Source organism: Corvus hawaiiensis, chromosome 29 (genome assembly GCF_020740725.1).
Source record: "Corvus hawaiiensis isolate bCorHaw1 chromosome 29, bCorHaw1.pri.cur, whole genome shotgun sequence".
Classification (NCBI taxonomy): domain Eukaryota; kingdom Metazoa; phylum Chordata; class Aves; order Passeriformes; family Corvidae; genus Corvus; species Corvus hawaiiensis.
Window position 1 is genome coordinate 750,243 of NC_063241.1, and position 20,646 is coordinate 770,888.

At 56.6% G+C, this 20,646-nt stretch overlaps 1 protein-coding gene across 9 annotated transcripts in view; it reads left to right on the forward strand.

The window, feature by feature from the left end:
* The window catches only part of MEF2D (myocyte enhancer factor 2D), a 94,118-nt gene that overhangs the window by 31,653 nt on the left and 41,819 nt on the right, over nucleotides 1-20,646 (forward strand). For 4 of the 9 annotated variants that reach the window (XM_048289089.1, XM_048289087.1, XM_048289096.1 and 1 more), the window contains exon 2: nucleotides 12,302-12,370. The exons of 3 other annotated variants lie outside the window; for them this stretch is intronic. The gene's annotated coding sequence lies outside the window, so the exon portion shown is untranslated. Of the gene's footprint in view, nucleotides 1-12,301; nucleotides 12,371-15,671; nucleotides 15,769-16,387; nucleotides 16,411-20,646 lie in introns of those variants that run through there. 2 more of the 9 variants (XM_048289094.1, XM_048289095.1) reach the window with 2 other exon arrangements.

The following is a 20,646-nucleotide window of genomic DNA, read 5'->3' on the forward strand; positions in this document are numbered from 1 at the left end:
TCGGGAGGAGAAAATTTGTGGTGTTGGTGATTGCAGAAAAATATATGAGTGGTCAGAACAAGCCAAAAAGCAGCCCCAGATGTGTTGCTTTCTATTTTAAACATCCTCGTTTGATTTGGGGGCGAACCAGACTCCTGACCTTTTGGAGCACGTGGGGCTGGCAGTCACGCCAAGCTCTCCCAGGCCAGGGCTGACTTCTTGCTCTGTTTGTGTAGAGCCAAGAAATTACTATTAATAACTTTCCCTGAATGAGAGTTGAGTACCTGCTTCCCTGGGGCTCCTTGGAAGGCTCCGGCTCGGGCGGATAACATCAGCAGTCATTACGAACGGGACTGAGAGCACGGGACTGAGAGCATCGGGCGCATCTGGGATGCAGATGGGAAGGGACTGGTGTGGGAGGGGAGAGATGAAGGAAGCCTCTGGCTGGCTGTGAAGTGTCTTGGGCAGGGCTTGCAGGCGCCACGAGCCATTTTTTGTGTGTTCTTCCATCCTTTTTGCAGCCCTGGCCCTGCTTTGCACGAGAGCGATGCAAAAACCATCCCGAGTTCGCCAGAGGCAGCAGCGAATGCCAGCTCCATCCATGTTGGCTGTAATCTGTGTCTCACCTCTGCCGGGCTCTCAGGAAAAAATTAAATAAATAAAAAAGTTTCAGTGCTGCACCCAGCCTTAATCTCTTTAAACTGTATTTCGCTAATCCTTCATTAGGATCTCATTGTGAGCTTGTTATCCCGTTAGGGCTGAGCCGTGTGTGGCGGCGTGCGCCGAGCCGGGTGGGAAGGGGCTGTGTCGGCCCTGCTGAGGCCGCGTGCTCCACCGGGACGTGCCGGCAGTGCCGGTGAGGTGGGCTCGGCTCTGCGGGGATGGGTGTCCGTGCTCTGTCCCGCTGCTGCGCGGGTGCTGGGCGCTGGTGGTACCGGGGTCTTTGGTGTGAGCTGTGGGGAAGTTGTTTCTGTTTATCTTCCCCTCCATTCCTTGGTGTGCCCATCTGGAGTGTTGGAGCTGGGGAGGGGAGGTGTCATGTAGAAAGTGCTGGTTTTGGTTTGTACCAAGGCTTGGTCAGCCTTTGGAGTGTTTGTGGGAGCGCCTGCAGCGCTGGGGCCAGGCACCAAGGGCAAGGTTTTAGCCGGGGCTATTATCCAGGAAGCTGGCTGGAGGTGATCTCAAGGGTCTCACCAGGAGCAGGTCAAACTCGGTGTGCACTGAACCCCCTTCCCGCTGTCACAGGGGCTTCAGAAAAGGGCATCAGTTGGAGCCGGCATGCGCAGGCAGATTCCTTCCTTTAGTGAGAGGCGCTCTCTCGCTGGGAGGCTGCGCTGGTCCCTGCTTGGTGCTGCCGGTCCCCTGTCCCAGCCTGGCGCAGCCGTGCCCGCACTCTGCAGCACCCAGCCTTGGCACCTTCCCCTCCACACAGGGACCTTCTCGGAGTGACTGGCAACGGCAACAGCTCTGCAGCACCCCGAGGGCTGGGATACCCGCAAACCATGTTTCTAGAAGTTCTTAGAGCAAGAGAGTGGCCCTGCATGAGGTTGTAGCTGGAGAAGTGGGAAGTCACCCTGCCGGATAATGGAGCAGGGCTGAGCCTTGTGCAGGCTGCGATCGGTGAGAGCAGGAGATGGTCTGCAGAGCCGGTGAAGAAAGCAAAACAAAACCCACACACCCACACATTCCCACATGCGCAGGCACACACGGCAGCGAGCAGGCAGGGAGGGGATCTGCCGGCAGCCAGAGTCGAGACTCGAGTTAATTTGGTGGAAAATGAAAACCATTGCGGCAAACGAGAAGGTTCCTGGCTTTTCTTTTTCCTCCCTCAAAAAAACCATGAGGTGGGATTTTTACCTTCCCCAGGTTTTGTTTTGTGCAGAAATGTGGCTCTGGAGAGGAGCCTGGTGGCTGAAAGAGTTGCTGCCTGTTCTGTGCTTTCCTGCCCAGCCTCCTCCCCACCGGAAGGTCTCGTGGGCACATGTGTCACCATGTCCTTGTCCACTTCTGCAGCGGGTCAGGGGAGGGAGGTGGCTCCTTTGACATTGCTCAGCAAGTGACAATGAACTCTGCACGTGGCTTTGCCCAAGAGCCTTGGCTGGCATTTAAATTAATGCACATTTATTTGCCTCCAGGTTGGGGAGCATCTCTGCAGGCCGTGCTTTTGGGCAGTGCTGGGGCACGAGGGCACGCTGAGGGGCTTGTGGCATCGTTCATCTTTGGGAGATGGGGTCTCTGCAGGGAACCCGACCCGCTCAGATGGTGTAGGACTGACAGACTCTGGTTCTTGCCGTGGCTGGGGCGGTGCTGTGCCGACACTCGACCCGTGCCGGGGCAGCGGCGGTCCCGCTCCCCCCAGGGGCTTCCCCCCTACGCCAGAGCACACTGGAATTGTGAGGCGTTGTGAGATGAGATTTATGCTGCCTTTCATCTTTCCAGAAAATGAGGATAGTGAAGTCCAGGAGGACTGGATCCCTGGGATTTGCTCTCTGTCCCTGGGTTTCGCAGCCCTTTGGGGTGCTCCCATCGGGGGCTTGGCTGGGGCTGTGCTGCCCCACTCCCTGTGGCTGGGAAGGTAGAGCTTTTCCAAATGCCTCTCTCCCCTTTTCCTGTGCCTATAATTAGCCCTGGCTCCCCGCCACCATATACTGTACGATCCTGGAAAGAGGTCATGGCTTTGCTGAAATTCTTGGGAACAGAGCTGCCTTTGCAGCTGGGAAAGCAGCGCAATTTCCAAGCAGATAAGAAGTAGGGCAAATGCAACTCTGTTCCCTGCTGTAATTTATGGGCTCTGGGGATGGCATCCAACGGCCTCCTCCCTGCTCTGGCTCTCCACATGCTTGGGAGAGTCTGGATTGGTGAAGAGGTTCCAGCTGGTTCCCAGCTCCGGTGGGCTGTCTGGTGGTCGTGGGTGAGGAGGGTCCTGTCTTCTCCTGGACTGCTGGGTCTGGTTTTCCCCTTCTGCTGGATCTTGTTGAGGTCTTGCCCAGGGCTGGAGAAGGAAACAAACCTGGTTTTGGGTGTGCGTGGTCCTTTTCACTTCTAAAACTTCTCATTTTTATGAACTTCCCCAGAATGGAACTTCCTTTGCAGCAGGAAAAGCATCATCTTGATGACCTTAAAGGTCTTTTCCAACTGGAAGGATTCTATAATTCTGTGATTCCATGATCTCTGGGCAGGTGAGGAATAGGACTTGGCTTTTCTCCCAAGGAGGACAAAGCCCACAGAAGCAGAAGGGTCGCAGGGGCTGGGGAGGGTTTTCCCACCTCCAAACCCTCCTGTGCAAACTGGTGAAAAACTCAAAGTGAAAAGAGTGTTTTGAAAGTAGAAAACTCCCCTCTTCAGAAAAGAGAGACAGAAACACAGTAAAATCTCCTGTTCAGAAGTTTCCCAAAGCTCTGCTATTGTTTCTCTGCCCCTGCACAGTCACTCTGAGAAAAAAACAGGATAAATCCACCCAAAAAGGACAGGAATGGAGAGCAAGGGCTTGAGTTTCTGTTCCAGCCAGGACTCCACACGTGCTATATCCCCCCGGCAGCATCCTGCCAGTGAGCCGATTGTCCTTTTCCAAAGGAGAGATTAGCTAAAAAAATCACCAGATTAAAAAGCAAAACACTTTCCATTTGTTGTAATTGGCTTCTGAGCCAGCGAGCCCCTTCCCTTCCCTTCCCTTCCCTTCCCTTCCCTTCCCTTCCCTTCCCTTCCCTTCCCTTCCCTTCCCTTCCCTTCCCTTCCCTTCCCTTCCCTTCCCTTCCCTTCCCTTCCCTTCCCTTCCCTTCCCTTCCCTTCCCTTCCCTTCCCTTCCCTTCCCTTCCCTTCCCTTCCCTTCCCTTCCCTTCCCTTCCCTTCCCTTCCCTTCCCTTCCCTTCCCTTCCCTTCCCTTCCCTTCCCTTCCCTTCCCTTCCCTTCCCTTCCCTTCCCTTCCCTTCCCTTCCCTTCCCTTCCCTTCCCTTCCCTTCCCTTCCCTTCCCTTCCCTTCCCTTCCCTTCCCTTCCCTTCCCTTCCCTTCCCTTCCCTTCCCTTCCCTTCCCTTCCCTTCCCTTCCCTTCCCTTCCCTTCCCTTCCCTTCCCTTCCCTTCCCTTCCCTTCCCTTCCCTTCCCTCTGAATTTTGCTTCAGTGACTGAAGGGTTTTGAGGGGAAGAACCACCAAGGATGCTGAGGTCCATGGGCTTCAGCACTATGAGTTTTTCTGCTGATTCCAAGACTTGATTTTTTTTTTTTTTTTGCATTTGCTGTTGCCGGTATGTTCAAACTGGGAGTTGCATTTGGGATTTGGAACTTTTCCAAGGGTCACTGCTGTGGTTCTGTTAGAGGGAGGTGATGCTTGTACCGGCCACGGAGGTTTTGTTGCCCCAAGGGGCACCGAGTTGTTGGGGAGAGCAGGACAGTCTCCTATGGATTCACGCTGTTCAGTTGACTGATTAACCAAATTACGCAGAAATCTTCTTTTTTCTCCGTAGATGCCTATAAACCCCCTTCTGCTTCCCCCTTGCAATGGCGTACGTGGGGGGTGGTGTAGGAGTTGCTGACGATGGCACTGAATGTGCGAGTGTTTCTCTGCACCTCACCGGGGAGAAATATTTTAATCTTTTCTTGTTGTTGTTGTTTTGGTTTTTTTTAAAATAGTGGATCTGAAGTTTGGGGAGTGGACACCCTCTCCACGGGGATTTGCCAAGGATGTGAAGGGAGCTGGGGCTTGAACTGGGAGATTTGGGTAACACCAGGGATGATTTTGTCTCCGGCTCGGGGTTTTCCCCTGCTGGGTTTTCAGAGGCAGCTGGGTAGCAAAGCCTTGCTCCGTCAGGATGTGACACCTGCTTTTCTGGATGCAGCCCTGCCTTTGTAGCCAGTGAAGAGCCGTGCTCAGCCACTGGACTCAGCTTGTATGGAGGGGTCAGGGTTTGCACAGTGGCTGTGGGGTGAACACCCATTTTGCTTCCCAAGGCCAAGCAGCCCTGGCTGTGGCTCAGATCGTGTCTGTGCCAGGTGGATTTCCAGCCACTTGCAGGGGTTTGCCTGATGGGTGCTGCTGTCCATGGCTGGCACTGGTGGGCTGGGTGCTGGAGTGGGGCCAGGAGGGGTTGGTGAAGGGTGCTGGAGGCAGCAGCCCTGGCCATGGCTGGCTCCACTCTGGACACACCGGAGGGGCCGTAGCACAACCCAGAATTAAGTGTGAGTCTCCCAGGTGCCGGCATTTGACCGTGGAGCCCCTCTCCTCCCCACAAGGAGCTCCCTTTTCTTTCTTGTTTGCAAGTTGCCCTTATAAACAGGCTTAAAAAAAGCTCTCAGCTTCCAACAGGGGCCACGGGGCTGGGCCAGGATCTGTCCTCGTTCCCTGGAATGGGGAACAGCAGCAAGGGGCAGGTGCAGGTTTGCCTGGTCCCCCTACCTCGCAAGTGGCCACCTCCTCCTTCTGCCTTTGCAGTGGCGTTGGAAGAGATTTTGGGGGATCATCCGGCAGCCCACGCTGGGAAAGACCTCTGGCAGCCCACGCTGGGAAAGACCTCTGCCAGCCCAGCACGTCACCCAGTTGCAGCTGAGAGGTGTCTTAGGACCTGCTACCATCTGTCAGAGCGGGGAGATGGATGGGCTGGAAGTTTTGCACATGGGTGATCGTGTTTGTTTGGTTTCCATGGGGAGAGTCCGGGCCGAGTGACCGGTGGCAGCCTGAGCTGCCTGCCGAGGCTGTGGCAATGAAGAAGGTCCCCAGGCTGGCAGTTGCTGACTCAGGTGATGGCAGAGCGAGGCCGTGAGGGGCCTGGGCTTTGCTCTTAGTGATGATGATTGTCTCCCGTCCTCCCTGCCACCCGGCTCTGGCACTCGCTGCTCGGCCACACCTCGCCCGGTGGCCCTGGAGTTTGGACCTGTCTGGCAGAGCCAGAGCTGGGGCTGGGGCTGAGCTGGCCTTGACACCAGTGGGGGTGGAGACACCCAGACCGGCCGGGCTCCCGGCTCTGGGAGGGAAAGAGTGCTGTGTCTGCCTGCAGCAACTCCCACGGGGTCCTTGGGGACCTGCCCAACGCAGGATCCTTCCCAAAGCGGGAGGTGAGGGGAGCTGGCACCTGCTTGCCAGGGCTCTGTGTGCTTTGCCCATGCTGGGCATACACACAGCAGCTCCTGGTGCCTTCCGTGAGCTGTTCACGTGAAACCACGTCAGTGCTGCGAACACGTGAACCCCGCCTGCGACGAGGCCAGGCTGGTGCTGATGTATGTATGTACAGGTGTGCTGGGATGAGATTGTGGGTGGGGTCCCTTCCGACATCACCCACCTGCTCCTTGTGCCCGTCACCCCTGCCAGGGCCCCCCAGACCTGCTGCCCTCCAGGGACAGTGGCGGCTCTCCATGTGTGTGTTGAAGAACCAAACTCTGTTGATTTTCCTCTGGCTCTGATTGTGTAACCCATGGGTGGTTGTGTTGGTCAGTGGCCACGGAGTGTCAGGGATGAATTGCTGGTGTATGTCAGCACATGTGCAGGTGGGATTTTCACTGCCCCGTGCCTCCTGTGGGGTTTGTGTGGATGGGAAACGTGGATGGCTGCAGTGGCAGAGGATCTGTCCTCCCATGTGACAGAAGGGAGAGCATGGCCTGAGAGACAAGTGAGAATTGGATCCGTGGCCTCTGGGGAGAGGCAGCAGCAGACAGGAGAGGTTGTTGGGGCATCAGGAAGGCTTGTGGGGAGTCTGGGGGGAAAAACAGATGATGGTGCCATCTCTGCTTTACCTCTGCCTTGGAAATGCCAGCAGGAGCTGGAACTGCAGATCTGGAGCAGCTGTCACTGCTGCTGTGAAGTCTCCTGCACCCCTGGAGCAGCACTGGGGCCTTTCACATGGTGCCCCAGAGAATATGGGGGGTGTGAGCAGGGTGGGGGCACCCGCAGCCCCTCTTGGCACCTCTAGGATGGGTTTGGGTTGCACATGCACTGTCTTAGGTTGCCATGAAGTTGGATAAAATTAGTTCAGGAAAGTGAGTGGTGGCTGCTCTGACTGGATGTGGCAGTGGCCTGTTGTGCCCAAACCTGGACCCGGACCTGATACCCAGCACAGAGCCACTTGCTGTCCCATCAGGGAAGGTGCTACTGCCCTCGGGCCCCAGGGCTGGTGCCAGCAGGTGGCAATGTGGCCTGAAGTACTGTCACTGTCACCAGGGCGAGGGCAAGCACTGGGTGCTTGGGGTACAGGGCACCCACATCTTGGCATCCCTGTGCTCTCATGAGAGCCCCCGTGATGTCCTGGGGGGTTTTGGGGTCAGTTTTGGGGTCTTCCTTGTGCTGCTGCATGAGCAGGTTGGGACAAGGAGGGAGGTGAGTGGCTTGCTCAGGGGGAGGAAATCGGGGTTTGGGGGATGCCTGTGTGTCCAGCTCTGCTGTTTGCTTCCCCTCTCTGTGCCTCAGTTTCCCTCTGCTAGGAGGTGCAGGTGGTGCTGCTCGTGCTGGGACCACTCCATGCAGGCAGTCGTGGTCCTGCTGACCAGCACTTGCCCAGTGCACGGGTATTGCGCTGTCCTGCAGCAGTCAGCCCCTGGACAGTCTCACGGAGTGGGGACATGCCAGCTGGAGCTGGCCCAGGTGTGGGTACCTGCATGCCCAGGGGTATTTCTGCTCCCACCAGATGTGCCGGGTGCAAGGAGACGGGTGGCCCAGCTGTGCAGAGAGGGCAGAAGCAAGATGGGCGCTGTGAGCCAGAGGAAGCCCGTCTGTCTCTCATCTCATGCTTCCCCCCCAGGCCCCCCAGCGCCCCTTGGTCACTGGTGTGGTGGTGCGTGGCTTTGCTCCGAAAGCCGTGCCAGTCCCCAGCGCGCCTGCACCTCCGGCCGCCCCCACGTCCATACAGCTGGGGGTTTCAGTTCTGCATCTCCGCTGCCCAAGGGGAACTCAGCCAGCGAGAGCGAAACTCGGTGGCTCCAACGGTTGCACTTGCGCCACCCCCCCGACACCCCCTCATGTCCTCCAGGTCCTGGCAGGGCCAGCAGCCGCTGTTGCAACACCTGCAGCGACAGCTGTGCTGCTCGGCCGCTCCGACCTTCCCTGGAGCGCGGCTCAGTGAGCATGGAGAGGCTTCCCGGCTCCCCTGCCCAAATCCAGGGGCTGGATTTGGTTCCATGCTGGGACCCTTGTGAGGCAATGCCTCTGCAAGGTGACCTGGTGGAGCAGGGGCGTGACCCCCCCAAAATTCCTGCCCTGCCTTGGTCTGGGGGTACCTCCACCCTATCCCTGTGCAGGCTTTGGAGGAGCTCCGGTGGTGGTGGTCACACAGCGCACGTTGTGGCGTCTGTGCCCTTGGCACAGCTGGCTTGTGCCATCGTTCTTGGTCATTGCTCACCGCCGCACTGTCACGCTGGGCAGCCGAGCATCCCGTGCCACTGGAGGTGGATTTCCTCCTCCTGGCTCCCACCTGTCCCCCTTTCCACGCCCCTGGTGCTGTGCTGCTGTGACTCGGGTGCCGGCTCTGGCAGCAGTGGATGGTTGGGAGCTGGGGTTCCTCACTGTGTTTAACTGCCAGCCCGTCCTGCCTGCTGCTCCTGCCTGGAGTGGGATCTCTCCCAGTTTGTTCCTTCCCACCTCTTGATGTCAAGCCAGAGGAAACCCAACTGGAAAAGGCTCAACAGGTCTAATTAAACCCTGGGGATATTCCCAGTGGTGGGTGCAAACTGAAGGATTGGCCATGGCTGAGATGCTTTAGTTTCGTGAGCTGGGGAAATGGAGAAAAATGGAGAAAGTCCTTTTTTTTCTTTTTTACTTTGTCTGCTCCTTGCTGTTTTTGGCACTCCCTGAGACTGACATAGCATAGCTCTGGGAAATGGGGTCTGGGATCTCCCTGGTTTGGGGCGGGAGTCCATGAGCACCTGGTAGAGGAGCAGCAAGCTGGGTTGGGAGCCTGAGGTGAGGAAGTTTGGGTTTGGCATCCAAATGTTTGCAGCCCCGAGCCCATTGCTGAGGAAATGTGAAAAAAGAGGAAGGAGAGATTGCGGTCACTGCTCTTCCCCTCCACAATCTGCGCCTCCCTCTTGGCCCCTCTGGCTCTGGAGCTGGTTATTCTGCCTGTCCATCTCCCCCTGACTTTCCAGCTGTGTGCTTGGAAGTCCCCATGGCAGTGGCCATGGATTATTTATCTGGGGATATTACATGTATAGATGATGTAGGCAGGGGTTGTATATATTTGAGGTTTATATACATGGGAATAAATATATATTTGGGGGATTATCTATACATATAGGAATAGATATATTTGATGGGTTACATATATGGGAGTATCTGTATTTTGGGAGGGTTATATGTATGGGAATATATATATTTGGGGAGTTATGTATGTGGGAATATATATATGTGTTTGAGGGTGTTAGCAAAGACCGGCTGTGGCACAGGGGCTGCTGAGCACCAGCTGAGCAGATATCCAGGGAAGTCACCAAAAGCCATTCCTGCACATCCTCCAGGATCCTTACAGGCAGGTTGGAGCAGCTCCCAGCATCTGCTGCCTTTGCATGGCAGGTTGTGCCAGCCTAACTGCATCAGTTAAAAATGGGGGTCCCAGGAGGTTCCCCTCATTTTCCTGCCCTCAGGAATTTTGGTTTGTTACTTGGTGAAACCAAAGCTTTGGTTTTCAAACAGGAACAGTTTTAGCACCTGCTCAGCATTTCTGCCCCAAAGCTGGACATAAAGATTGTCTTGTCTTTACCCCTTTCTCTCCCCTTCTTTTTCCACTCAGGGGAATTCACTTGCCTTTGCTGCCTCCATCCCTCTCCTATGTGATTTTTTCCCCCTCAGCTTATAAAATAACAGAACATTTTGAAAACATGATACTTTTCCCCTTCCCTGGGCAGCATTTCTCTGTTTATAACAAGACTTCGAAGGCAGGTGTGTGGTGGGGTGAGAGCTGGGGACTGCACAGGAGCCCTGGGGGCTGCCAGTGGCCTGCCCCAGCCCCAGCCCTGCTCTCACTGTGCAGCAGCAGGTGGAATGGTCACCTTTTGAAATACTCAGAGTTTCTGGGAGCAGTGCCAGGATGCTTGCCTGCTGGGGCGAAGGATGTGCATGGACAGACAAGGGAGCTGGCAGGGCCAGTGAGTGGGGGCTTTGCTCCTTTGCACCAGCTCAAAATGTTGCAAAATGGGGGCTTGGGGGTTCACTGGGGTTTGCTGGTGCTGGATGTACCGCCAGGTCCAAAGGGCAGCCGCTTCTGCAGCTTGGGCAGGGTGTGAAGCAGCCCTGGAGCTGTTGGGCTAGAGGGGGTCAGGCCCTTGAGCACCAGGGCCTCCGGACTGTCCCCCCATGTGTGCTGTTCATCCCTGTCTTGGATGACACTGGGCTGCAACCCTGCAATGTCACAACTGCCTGCAGGCTGAACACCCCAAGACTAATCCTGGTCCCCTGGAGTTGCCCACCTTGCCCCGACAAGGGGCAGCTCCTCTGCCAGATTGGGTTGGCAAAGGCATTGCCATTAAGTGTCGTGATCTGGGGGCTGTGGCACAGCCAAGGGCTGTGTGGAGTCAGCTATTGTCCAAAAATCGTCGTCCTGATGGCCTGGTGGGCTGTGGGAGCCAGGGATGCGGCTGCTGCCAACAGCCAGCCATGGGCAGTTCTGTCAGTGCAAGAGTCTGTGAGTGGTGACTCTGTGGCTGTACCGGCTGTCCCACGGCACCGTGGGCATCCTGCAGCCTGTGGAAGCAGACATTCCTGGCTTGTCTACCGGCATCTCCCACTGAGAGGAAACAACTCTGTGTACACACATATGAGGTCTTGCTTGGCCACATGTCCCCCATTGCATCCTAGTGGGCTGTAGAGCTGGCCCCAAGGCCCCTGAAGCAGAGCCTGGGTGCAGACCTCAACCACATCCTCCACTCAGCCTAGCCTGTGGTCCCCGGTCCCCACGTGGCTCTGCCACCAGCCCTACAAGGCACTGCAGTGCTGAGACCAGTGAGAGTTGCTTGGACACCAAGAGGAGGTTCAGGAACCCATTTGAGAGACCTTTTGCATTAAACACCACCTTCCCTCGTCCTGGCTGGGAGCGTGGCACTTGCAAGGTGGTGCTTGTTCTGTGGGTGTCCCTGTCCCCAAGTGGTCAGTCATTCTGTAGGACACTCTGTTTTTATTCAGGGAAATAAAGGAGTGGTCCTGCGGGGTGACAGGTTGGTCTGGGCATACTGGGTGCAAGTGAGGTGGTAGCTGGAGCCCCCCATCCTTGTCCCCGCTGCTCCCCTGTTGTGGAAGACAGACTCATCTGTCTGTGCTGATGAGGGAAGCCCTGTGACTGGTCCGTTCGCAGGACCACGGCCCAAGTGGTGTGAGGTTTGAGGCCGGAAAGCCGCTTGCACCTCGGCTGTTCAGGGGTGTCCCCTGTGCTTGGCTCCTCGGGAGCGAGAGGAAGGTGCAGCCCCGGACGGAGCCACGCGCTGCTCGCTCCGGCTTTGTTCAGGCTGAATTTTGTAATGTCAGGAAATGAGCTGGCTGTGGGAGGGGAGGCAGCCGGGGGAGGAAGGCTGGTTTTGTGGTTGGAGCGGAGGATGAGGACGCCGGAAAGCTGAGCACAATTCCTCGCTCTGTTGCAGGTGCTGGGGGTGAGGCTGCAGCTTGGGAGCTCACGGTGCGTTTGGAGAGCGGGTGCTGGCCTCTGGGCCTCAGTTTCCCTTTTGTTCAGCACCATTCCTCTCGTGGGAGTGTGCTGTGGTGATGGGCTCTGCACAAGTGCCAGATGGTTGTGACCACCGGTAGATGACCAGCACAAGGCTGGCTGAAGCCACTGGGCTTTGCCCCATGGGTGTCCTCCCATCTCCCAGTGGTGAGTGGGATGAATTTAGGAGCTGCGTTTCCTTCTGGGCCGTGGTGGTTTCTCCTCGGGCCGAGCGCACGGGGCTGTGTGCATTCCCCGGGAGAGCATCCGAGCAGGCGGTCAGTGCATGAGAACACAAAGTTCACCTCAACTTCGAGCAGCTCTCTGCTGGCCACACTGCCAGCCTGGGCCACATCCCTCGTTAATGTTAACTTTTAGTTTATGATTTGTTTCATTCCTGAACTCCTTTTAATTTCTTTCCCTCTGGTCTCACTGGGATGCTTTCCACATTGCATAGCCTCAGGGTTCCTGGTTCTCTGGATCCCTGTAGGTGCCTGGCCAGGTCCCACCCAGCCTGCGTGGCCCTTGCAGTGATGCTCAGGATCAGGGCAGTGCAGGAGGGGACCCTGAAGCCCCTGTCCCTTCAGCCAGGGCTGCAGGGGATGCTGGGCTTCCCTCACTGTTCCTTCCATCTGGCTGTGCTTGGACAGGGTGTGTGGGGAGTCCTGTCCTTGCCTCTGGCCCTTCAGACTGATGGCTGCTTGCATTGTCTTTGCAGTTGGATTGAGGAGCGGTGGCTGCAGCTCATTCCTGGCAGGAGCAGAAGATGCAGGAGGCTGTGTAGCAGGTATGGGGGAGATCCCAAACTCTGGATTCCTGCCTCCCCTTTGGGTTTGCTTGGCCACATGTGTCTCCCCTGCTCCAGGCTGGGACTGAGCAGAGGGTCCCACAGAGGATGCAGCTGGATGCAGCTCAGGGTCTCAGGCTCCCACAGTGGTGCCGACCGGACCCTGCAGCCCTGCTCCAGTGACAGGAGGAACAGTGAGGTCTGGTGCTGGAAGGGCACAAGGAACACCCTGCTCCACTGTGCCCCCCTCACCTGCTGCTGCACACGGGGGTCCTGGTGTGGCAGCAGAGCCCCCAGAGCAGGGCAGGGAGGTGGCACCCAACAGTGGGTGCCACTGCTGTTCTCCAGTGCCCATCATGCCCTTCACTTCCCCATCTGGCACAGCTCTGATGGCTCCCCACTGTAGCCACAGCACTGATTTGGGGCTCTTTGGGTGTTTTGCAACACAGCCCTGTGTATCAGTGCAAAGGAGGGTTTTCCTGCCCTGTTTTCTCCTGGTTGTGGACAAGACTTGTGGCCAAACCTGTTGTTATTTTGTCCCTTGCATTCCTCTGAAATAAGGTGCCGCTGGGAGAGGGCCTCGTGTCCAGGTTTTCTTCCTTTTCAACCTTCTTGGTCTGTTTATTGCTCTTACAGTAAATGTTTGTGTCTCCTGTTTCTGCAGTGAAGTTGTGGTACAGACACCACCGCGGGCTGCTTTATGAGGGCTCTATGGTTTCATGTAATGCATCTTCTGTACCTGAGAGTGAAATCAATAAAAGGGAAGATTTTTAAAAATAATCTGCCCCCAGCTCCTGAACGGAGGGGGCTCTGTCACCACTGCTTAGTGAGATGTTTTGTGGGGTTGTGATGGCTTTTAGTGCTGGAGAGGGGGCAGGTAATTTATTTGGAGGCCTGGTGGTGGGAGATGGGGGCAGCATCACTGCGTCCTCTGCAAGCTCAGCACCAAGGGCTTCATCTGCTGATAGAAACCAAGAGCAGCTCCCCAGGCTGCGTCGGGGTGAGTGCAGCAGAAGGGCCCTGCTGTCTCAATGGTGCTTGGCGTGTGCCAGCAATGGGCCGTGGTGTGCCAGAGGAGAGCAGGGTTGGAGGGCTCAGCTGGGTCTGTCCTGCTGTGGCTGAGCTGAGTGCAGTGCTCCGGGAGTGTTCTCGCAGCTGCCGTGGGACCAGCTCTGGTCCACTCGCTCTGGGCACAAATGAATACCAGCTCAGTGTTTCCGTGCAGTGAATGATTCCATGGAGTGTTGGGGCGATGGGTCTGTCTGCTGTGGGGTGTGCGTGGAGGGCAGGAACCTCCTTGGCTGCCAAACACTGCGGTCCTGATGGACCGTGCACATTCCGTCCCCCAGCCCGGATGCGGTGGGCGGTGTCAGGATCTCTCAGTAACTGCGTTCTCCCCCACATCACTGCTTGCTGCTGGAGACACGATGCCCAGCTCCGCCAGCTCCATCCTGACCAGTGACAACAGCTCCTTGTTTTTTAGTTTTGCACAAATTCTTGGGGTTTGGGTTGGCAGTGTCCTCCCGCAAAGCCCTCGTGCTGCCACTGGTGCCAGTGCAGAGTTCTGAGCAGGGGAGGAGCAGTTTAGTGATTTCTGCAACTGCAGAACTGCTCGCTCCGAGGAGCAGCTCAGCAAGTGGTGCGCTTGGGGAGGAGGATTTCAAAAATCATCTCTGGGGACTGCAAGTGACAGGAGCCGAGCAATTAGAGGAGCAGTATCGACCCAGCCTCAGAAGCTTGTGACGGCCGGCACTGGGCAATTTAATCCCAGTGAAGCCACGTCCTCGCGTCCTGGACGTGCAGCATCGCTGCCTGCGATCAATAGGCATTTTGTCTGAGGCCAGCCCCATTTGAGGTGCACCAGGCAAACCTTCTTCTGTGACAGAAAACTCTTCTAGGGCCTGTGACCTTAATTGAATTGACTTTCATGTCCTGAAGATGGTCGCATCGTCTTGCTGCAGCCATGCTTGGTAAATCACGTGTCCGTCCCCGCGCGCAGGGTCTGTGCCACCCTGCTTCTCGCCTGGTGAGATTTTGCAGCGCGGGGCTGATTTCCAGCTGCTTGGGAAGAGCCCTTGGGTCACCAGGTCTGTTCCTCTGCTGTCTGAGGCCTTGCCTGTGTTCTCTTGAACGTTCATTGGCGACTGGAGTTTGCAACTTCCAGGCTCCCACCGTGCTCAAGGTGTGAGTGTGCCACCTCACCTAGCACTTGGCTCTTTGCATCTGGCAAGATCCTCCTGATCTCCAGGGAGAGCTTGTCAAATCCAGCCGGTGGGTGCACCAAAACCAAATCCCCACTCTTGCCCCTTTTGGATACAGAATACTGAATTTGGTAAAGCAGTGGGTTCCTGCTGCGCTTGCAGCAGCTGAAATGTGTCTGAGCTGCTGGAGGTCACCTTTCCAGTCCCCGTGCAGCCGGGTGGCCTTCTCTGGTCATGGCTCTGCCCCGCGCTTTGGGTTCTGAGCTCATCCGCTATTTTGCCACTGGCGGGGGGGAAAAAATGTCTTCAAAGCCCTTTTCCCTTGGGGAAAAGCCAGCTTGGTCAGAAACGTCCGCGCAGAAATGTCATCTGACCCAGCAGCTGGCTCATGCCTCCCCGGGGGTCCTGCGGCGTCCACTCCCCATGTCCCGGTCCCGCCGCGTCCCCGGGTTTGGGGGGTGGAGGGAGCGAGCCCGGGCGCTGATTTTGGCAAGCTCTGGCCGCTCCCTTCCCCCCACAGGCTTCACCACCCCCTCCTGCCTCCGCATCTGCCTCTGCCCTTCAGCCGCCGCCGTGCACCCCGGCGCCCCCGAACGGGGTTTTGGGGGGCTCGGGGCCGGCCGGTGCCTCGGCAGCGCTGGCGGCGGGCGGGGATGGCGGCTCCATCCCGCGCTTCCTCCCGGCCGCCAGCGCGCAGCAGCCGTGGAGAAGGACGCAGCCACCCTGTCTCCTGTAAGTACCTCTCACTCTTTCCACTGGAGAGTTAAAATTAGCAACTTCTTTTTTTAAAGCAGGCGTCGCTTTAAACCTCGCCAGCCCAACTGGGTTTCCTTTTATTTCCCCCCGCCCCCGGCTCCTTTTCTCTTGATTTTTTTTTTTTTTATTTTGTTGTTATTGTTCAACGTGTGTATGCACTTTTCTCCCTTTTTATTTCTTTATTTATTTTTTATTCCCCCCCCCTCCCCTTCTTTTCGTTCCTTCTTATTTTAAACACGGGTGACGCTGCAGTGTCGGTGCGGAGTTTGGAGCCAAATAAACAGCCCGGCGCTCCCCCACCCCGATCGCCTTACAGAGCCCGGGGCCGGAGCCCAGCGCCGAATTTAGACCCTTATCTATTGTCAGCCTCCGCGGTCGGCGCTGCTCTGCCAGGGGGGGTTGCCCCGGACCCCCTTGTTGCTCCTGACACAGATCCTCGCTGTGAGTTTGCCGCTTGTTGTTTTTCCCTCTCCTTTGTGTTCGCGGTAAAGCACAGAAGTGCCCGTAAATCAGGACCCGTTGCTTTTTTTCCAGGGCTGGGTGGGCAGGGAGGGAGTGGAGGGTCTGAGTGATGTTGGGCTCCCATGCTGGAGAGAAGGGGAAACTGAGGCACAGAGGGGGACATGGCTCCCCGACGGGGAGTGGGTGAGCTGGGATTTCCCCTTTTTTAGAATCAAAACAAACAGAGACCAGGAAGGAAAAGGCAGCAGGCACGGGCTCAGATGTAGGATCGGTGCCTGTCCCGGGGATAAATCCCTTTGGGAAGCTTGTGCCCACGGTCCCCTGCGGCAGGGCCGGTTCCAGGGCCTGGCGTGCGGGCGGAGGGTGCCACTGCCGGCTCGGTGCCGCGGCCAGAGCTCTGCTGCGCCGGGACGAGGCCAGCGGCTGCAAGTGGCCGTCCCAGCCCGGATCTGCGAAAGCAAACAGGAAGGCAAATGGGGAGCAGCCACTGTGTTTACTCAGAGGTTATTTATTGTGGTTCCTCAGAGGTTGGTACTGGGGGCTTTTAACACCTTCCTGCTTGGTGCTGGATCCTTTCGGCCGGGGCTGGATGCCCGGCAGGAGCTTGCGGCCACACCGGAGGTGAGCCAGGTACCAGGCACTGGGCGTCAGGAGAAGTGTCACACTGGGGCTCTCTGTCCAGTTCCTTTTCCTCCCTTGACTGTTTCCTAAATGTTTGTTTTGCTCTAGAGCCCAGCCTGGCCAGGGTGGATGTGGTGGGGATGGATGTGGTGGGGCTGGGACCAGTGCTGAGCTTGGCTCATCCTAGAAAAAGCTTTTTCCGTTTGATTTTTTCAGGGTTTTTGTGCTGTTGCTGCTTTGGGATAACAGTTAATAATGCTGATAATCTTCGTATCCACATCTGTGAAAATGGAGGTGCATAGCCCTTAGGAAGGGGGTTGGCATCCTTCAGAAGTACTTTTAGTGTTTCCCTCCCAAGAGGGAGGGAGGGAGGGAGGGAGGGAGGAGTGTTTCCCTTCCCAGGTGTGCACTGCCCTGGCTGCGATGCTCATGGATCGGACTGGAGGATCAACTTTGAGTGTGCTTTGGGTTAAACCCAGCCCTTTACCCATTGCTGGGGGTGGGTGAGGTGGGTTCTCCCCTCTGCTCGACTTGGAGGGGACTTGTCACAAGGGGGTCTTCTCTGTTGTGGGAGCCACTACAGGGTCCCAAGGTTTCTGCTTTTGGAGCTGAGTGGCTGCCCCCAGTATTGCTCTAGGCAACAACAGCTGCAGAGCCCTTTCCTCCTCCTCCTCCTCCTCCTCCTCCTCGTCTTTTGGGCAAACAACCCATTTGGGCAACTCTTTATTGATACATTTTTACATCCCCACCCTTCAGTAAAAATTGTGACCGAAACACTTTAATTTCCTTCTACTAACTCATGCCTTGCTTTTTCTCTTCCCACCTTTGCAAGGGGATTATTGACAAAAAACTATGGTATTTTATTTTCTTCCCCAATATTTTCCCTTTTCCAAGAGGAATTGTGACTGGTGTTTGTCCGTGACATTCCTGCACTCACAATGGCTCTTACCTATAAGCCCTTGGGGTCCATCTCCTCTGTGTGGCGGGAGCATCCCAGCAGCTTTTCTGCCATCCCTCTGGTAACGTGGCTGGGAACAGTGACAAGCCCTTGGCCTCAGCTGTAGCCAAGTGCCAGTGATGCTCTGGCATGGGATTTTGGAGTGTGCCAGACCCAGGATGTAATAGTGCTTCTGGAAAGTGCCGAATTTTGGCATTTCCCACAGTGTCTGGGCATCCCCATTGCTCTCCTGAGCGTCACCTCCATGCTTTTCTGGGATGTCCTTGAGGGGCTTGTGGGCAACATCCACATCCTCAGGGCTGGCCAAAATCATCACCCCTCTGGCACATGGCTTTTGGTGCAGCCAGAGAAGGGCTCCTCTGGTTGGGGACCTTCCCCCACCACCTGAATCCCCCTTGCTGAAGCACAGGGTTTGGGCTTAAAAAATCCCCTTTTAAGACAAAATGCTGTTCCTGGAGGATGCGTGCTGGGATGGGCTCTGGAGGAATCTGTCTCAATGGGAACCATCACCCAGTGGGTCTGTAAGTGGCTTCCGTGGGGTCGGCAGACGTCATGGCCTCACTGCGGTGGCCCAGCCGGTGCTGGGGAGCAGGAGGACAGGATTTGTGTGCCTGGGACAAGAATGTGCGTCCTGTGAGTGAGCAGCAACAGCTGAGACCCAGCTGTCCTGGTGGATTTGAGCTGCCTGATGAGCTGGGACTGGATTCTCACCCCTCTGGCTCATTGGCATGTGGCTCGGGATGCATGCGGGTACAAGCCGTGGCTGAGCTGGGGAGCGGGGTGAGGTCCCGGCCGATGGCAAAGCCTTTGTGGCACAGGGGACACCCCGTGGTCCCAGCAGCCCTGAGTCATCTCTCCCCAGCCTGACTTTGGCTGCAGCAGCTCTGGGCACCCCAGATGCTCCAGTGGTGCCCTGCTTGGGCTCTGGATAGCAGAGTGTTGCTGGTGGCTGATGTTACTTGTGTGCCGGCTTGGAGACACCGTGTTTTCAAGGCAGCGCAGGGGAAGAGGAAGTTAAAGCTGTTTTTGCCATGTGGCATCTTGTCCCGGTTCCTCCTGTTAGCTTAGAGTGAGTTGGGTTGGGGTTCAGTGGAAGCCAGACCATGGTCTGTGCCTCCTGGTAGGCTTTGGTGGCTCCTCCTCAGCTGTAGATCTTGGGGCCAAGGGACACCTTGTCATGCCCAGGGCCTTGATCTCTGTTTTTGGTGCTGTTACAGTCCCAGATAACTAATGCTAGGTTTGGGCCTTTGTTTGCTTTATTCAATGAAATAGCAGTGTCTGGTGGTGAGCTCCAGCTGAAGTATGGCAGTGTGCTCCGAGCACGAGCCTATGGCTATAGAAAAAAGTGGGGTTTTGGGAATGTGTAAAGATGTCCACCTCTGAGAAAGGCAGATGGCCAGGATGACAATTTTTGTGGCTTTGTTTCCAGGCTGGAAGTGCCAGGGGCAGGTTGGAGCTGTGATGGTGGAGTCCGAGCACTGGGATGGAGGCAGCAGCGTGGGCCTGCCTGGTCCTGTTGGTGTTGGCCAGATTTTTTCCATCCATCTCTCCAAGGGACTTCTTTAGTGAGCTCTGCTATGGCGTCACCCTCACAGTAATCAGCATTGCCATATCAGTGACAAATGAAGATCTTTTGCTTCGTATCCTTCTCCTGGTCAAGTGGAGCTGGTGACCACCATGGCCTTCCCAGCAATGGGAAGCTCCTGGCTTCACCAGCTCCTTTGCACCCCAGATGAGTGCTGGACCCTGCAGCCCCTGGGGAACCTGGTGCTTCCTTCCCAGGAGCTCAAGACATGTAACTCTGGCGAAGAGTGTGGCATGGGGCAATGCGGGAGCAACATCTGCTTCTACATTGCCTCCTTGGGAGCCGACGGAAGCGATGGTTGCCTTGGGCATGGATGTAGTCAGCAGTCGGTAGATGTAAATAAAATCAGCAGCCCCGTGACTTTGGGCACCACGGCTGTTACTCACCAGTGCTTGGGGGTGCGAAACCAACAAAGAAGTGAGAGGCCAATTTGAAAGATCTTGGTGGTCCTTGGGAAAGGGCTGAGCCTTTGGGAATGGCGCTGCTGAAGTCGTGCACTGGGAGGGAGGATTGTGCTCAAGGGCTGAGTTCCGGGCTGGCACTGGGAACCTCTGGCCTCTCAGCAGCCCTGGCTCCCAGGCTGAGCCCGCACTGGGCTTTGGGTGCTGGAGGGTCTGCAAAGCTGCTCTGGGGTGTCCCTTCCTGGGTGGGGATGGGGCACAGAGTCCCTGAACACGTGGCTGGGCTGGAGATGGAGATGAGCTGGAGATGAGGCTGGGAGAGCTGGGGCTGTTCAGCCTGAAGAAGGGAAGGCTCTGGCGAGACCCTGGAGCCCCTTAGAGCCTAAAGGGGCTCCAACAGAGCTGGAGAGGGGCTTTGGACTTGGATGGGGAGGGACAAGAGCCTGGAATGACAGGACAAGGGGGAATGACTTCCCACTGCCAGCAGGCAGGTTTAGATGGGATATTGGGAGGAAATGGTTCCCTATGAGGCTGGGGAGGCCCTGGCACAGGTTGCCCAAAGAAGCTGTGGCTGCCCCATCCCTGGAAGTGTCCAAGGCCAGGTTGGACGGGGCTTGGAGCAACCTGGGATAGAGGTTGGAACTAAATTGAGTTTTAAGTTTCCTTTCAACCCAAACCATTCTAGGATTTCATGATTTGTGCCACAGTTCCCATGGGCAAAGGATACTAGGATGCCCCAGGCTGGCTGCAGAGGACATATCCCCAAGCCCCATCCCACTGACACAGGAGGGAAGAGCAGAGTTTCCCCTGGACAGTTTCACTCTCAGCTGTGTCCTGTGGGGCTGCTGTGGATTTCCATTGCTCTCACGGATGGCCTGGAGCAGCAGTCAGGTTTCATGGAATTTCCCCTGGGTAAAACCCACCAAGAGGAGAGAGTTGTCCCCTCTGCTGCTGGGGGAAGTCCTGTCCCCTTCATGGAGAGCCCCTAAATCCCCAGCAGGGAGGGCTTTGCCCTGATGCTGCTGAGCTGCCCCTGAGAGCCCCACTGGGTCCCTGTGCTAAGACCCTGCCCCCTGTGCTGGAGCTGAAGGCAGTGATTGTCCCCCTTGGGTGTGTTGTGTTTTGGGACACACAAGTCATCAGTGTCCTTGGTGACCACAGTGGTGGCGGTGACCCATAGTGAGGGTGCTGGCAGCGGGGTCCTGGCTGGGCTGCACTGGGGGATGGGTGCACCCTCAGGATGGGGGTGCCAAGGAGAGTGGAGGTAATGCTGGGGATGTTGCTGTGCTGTT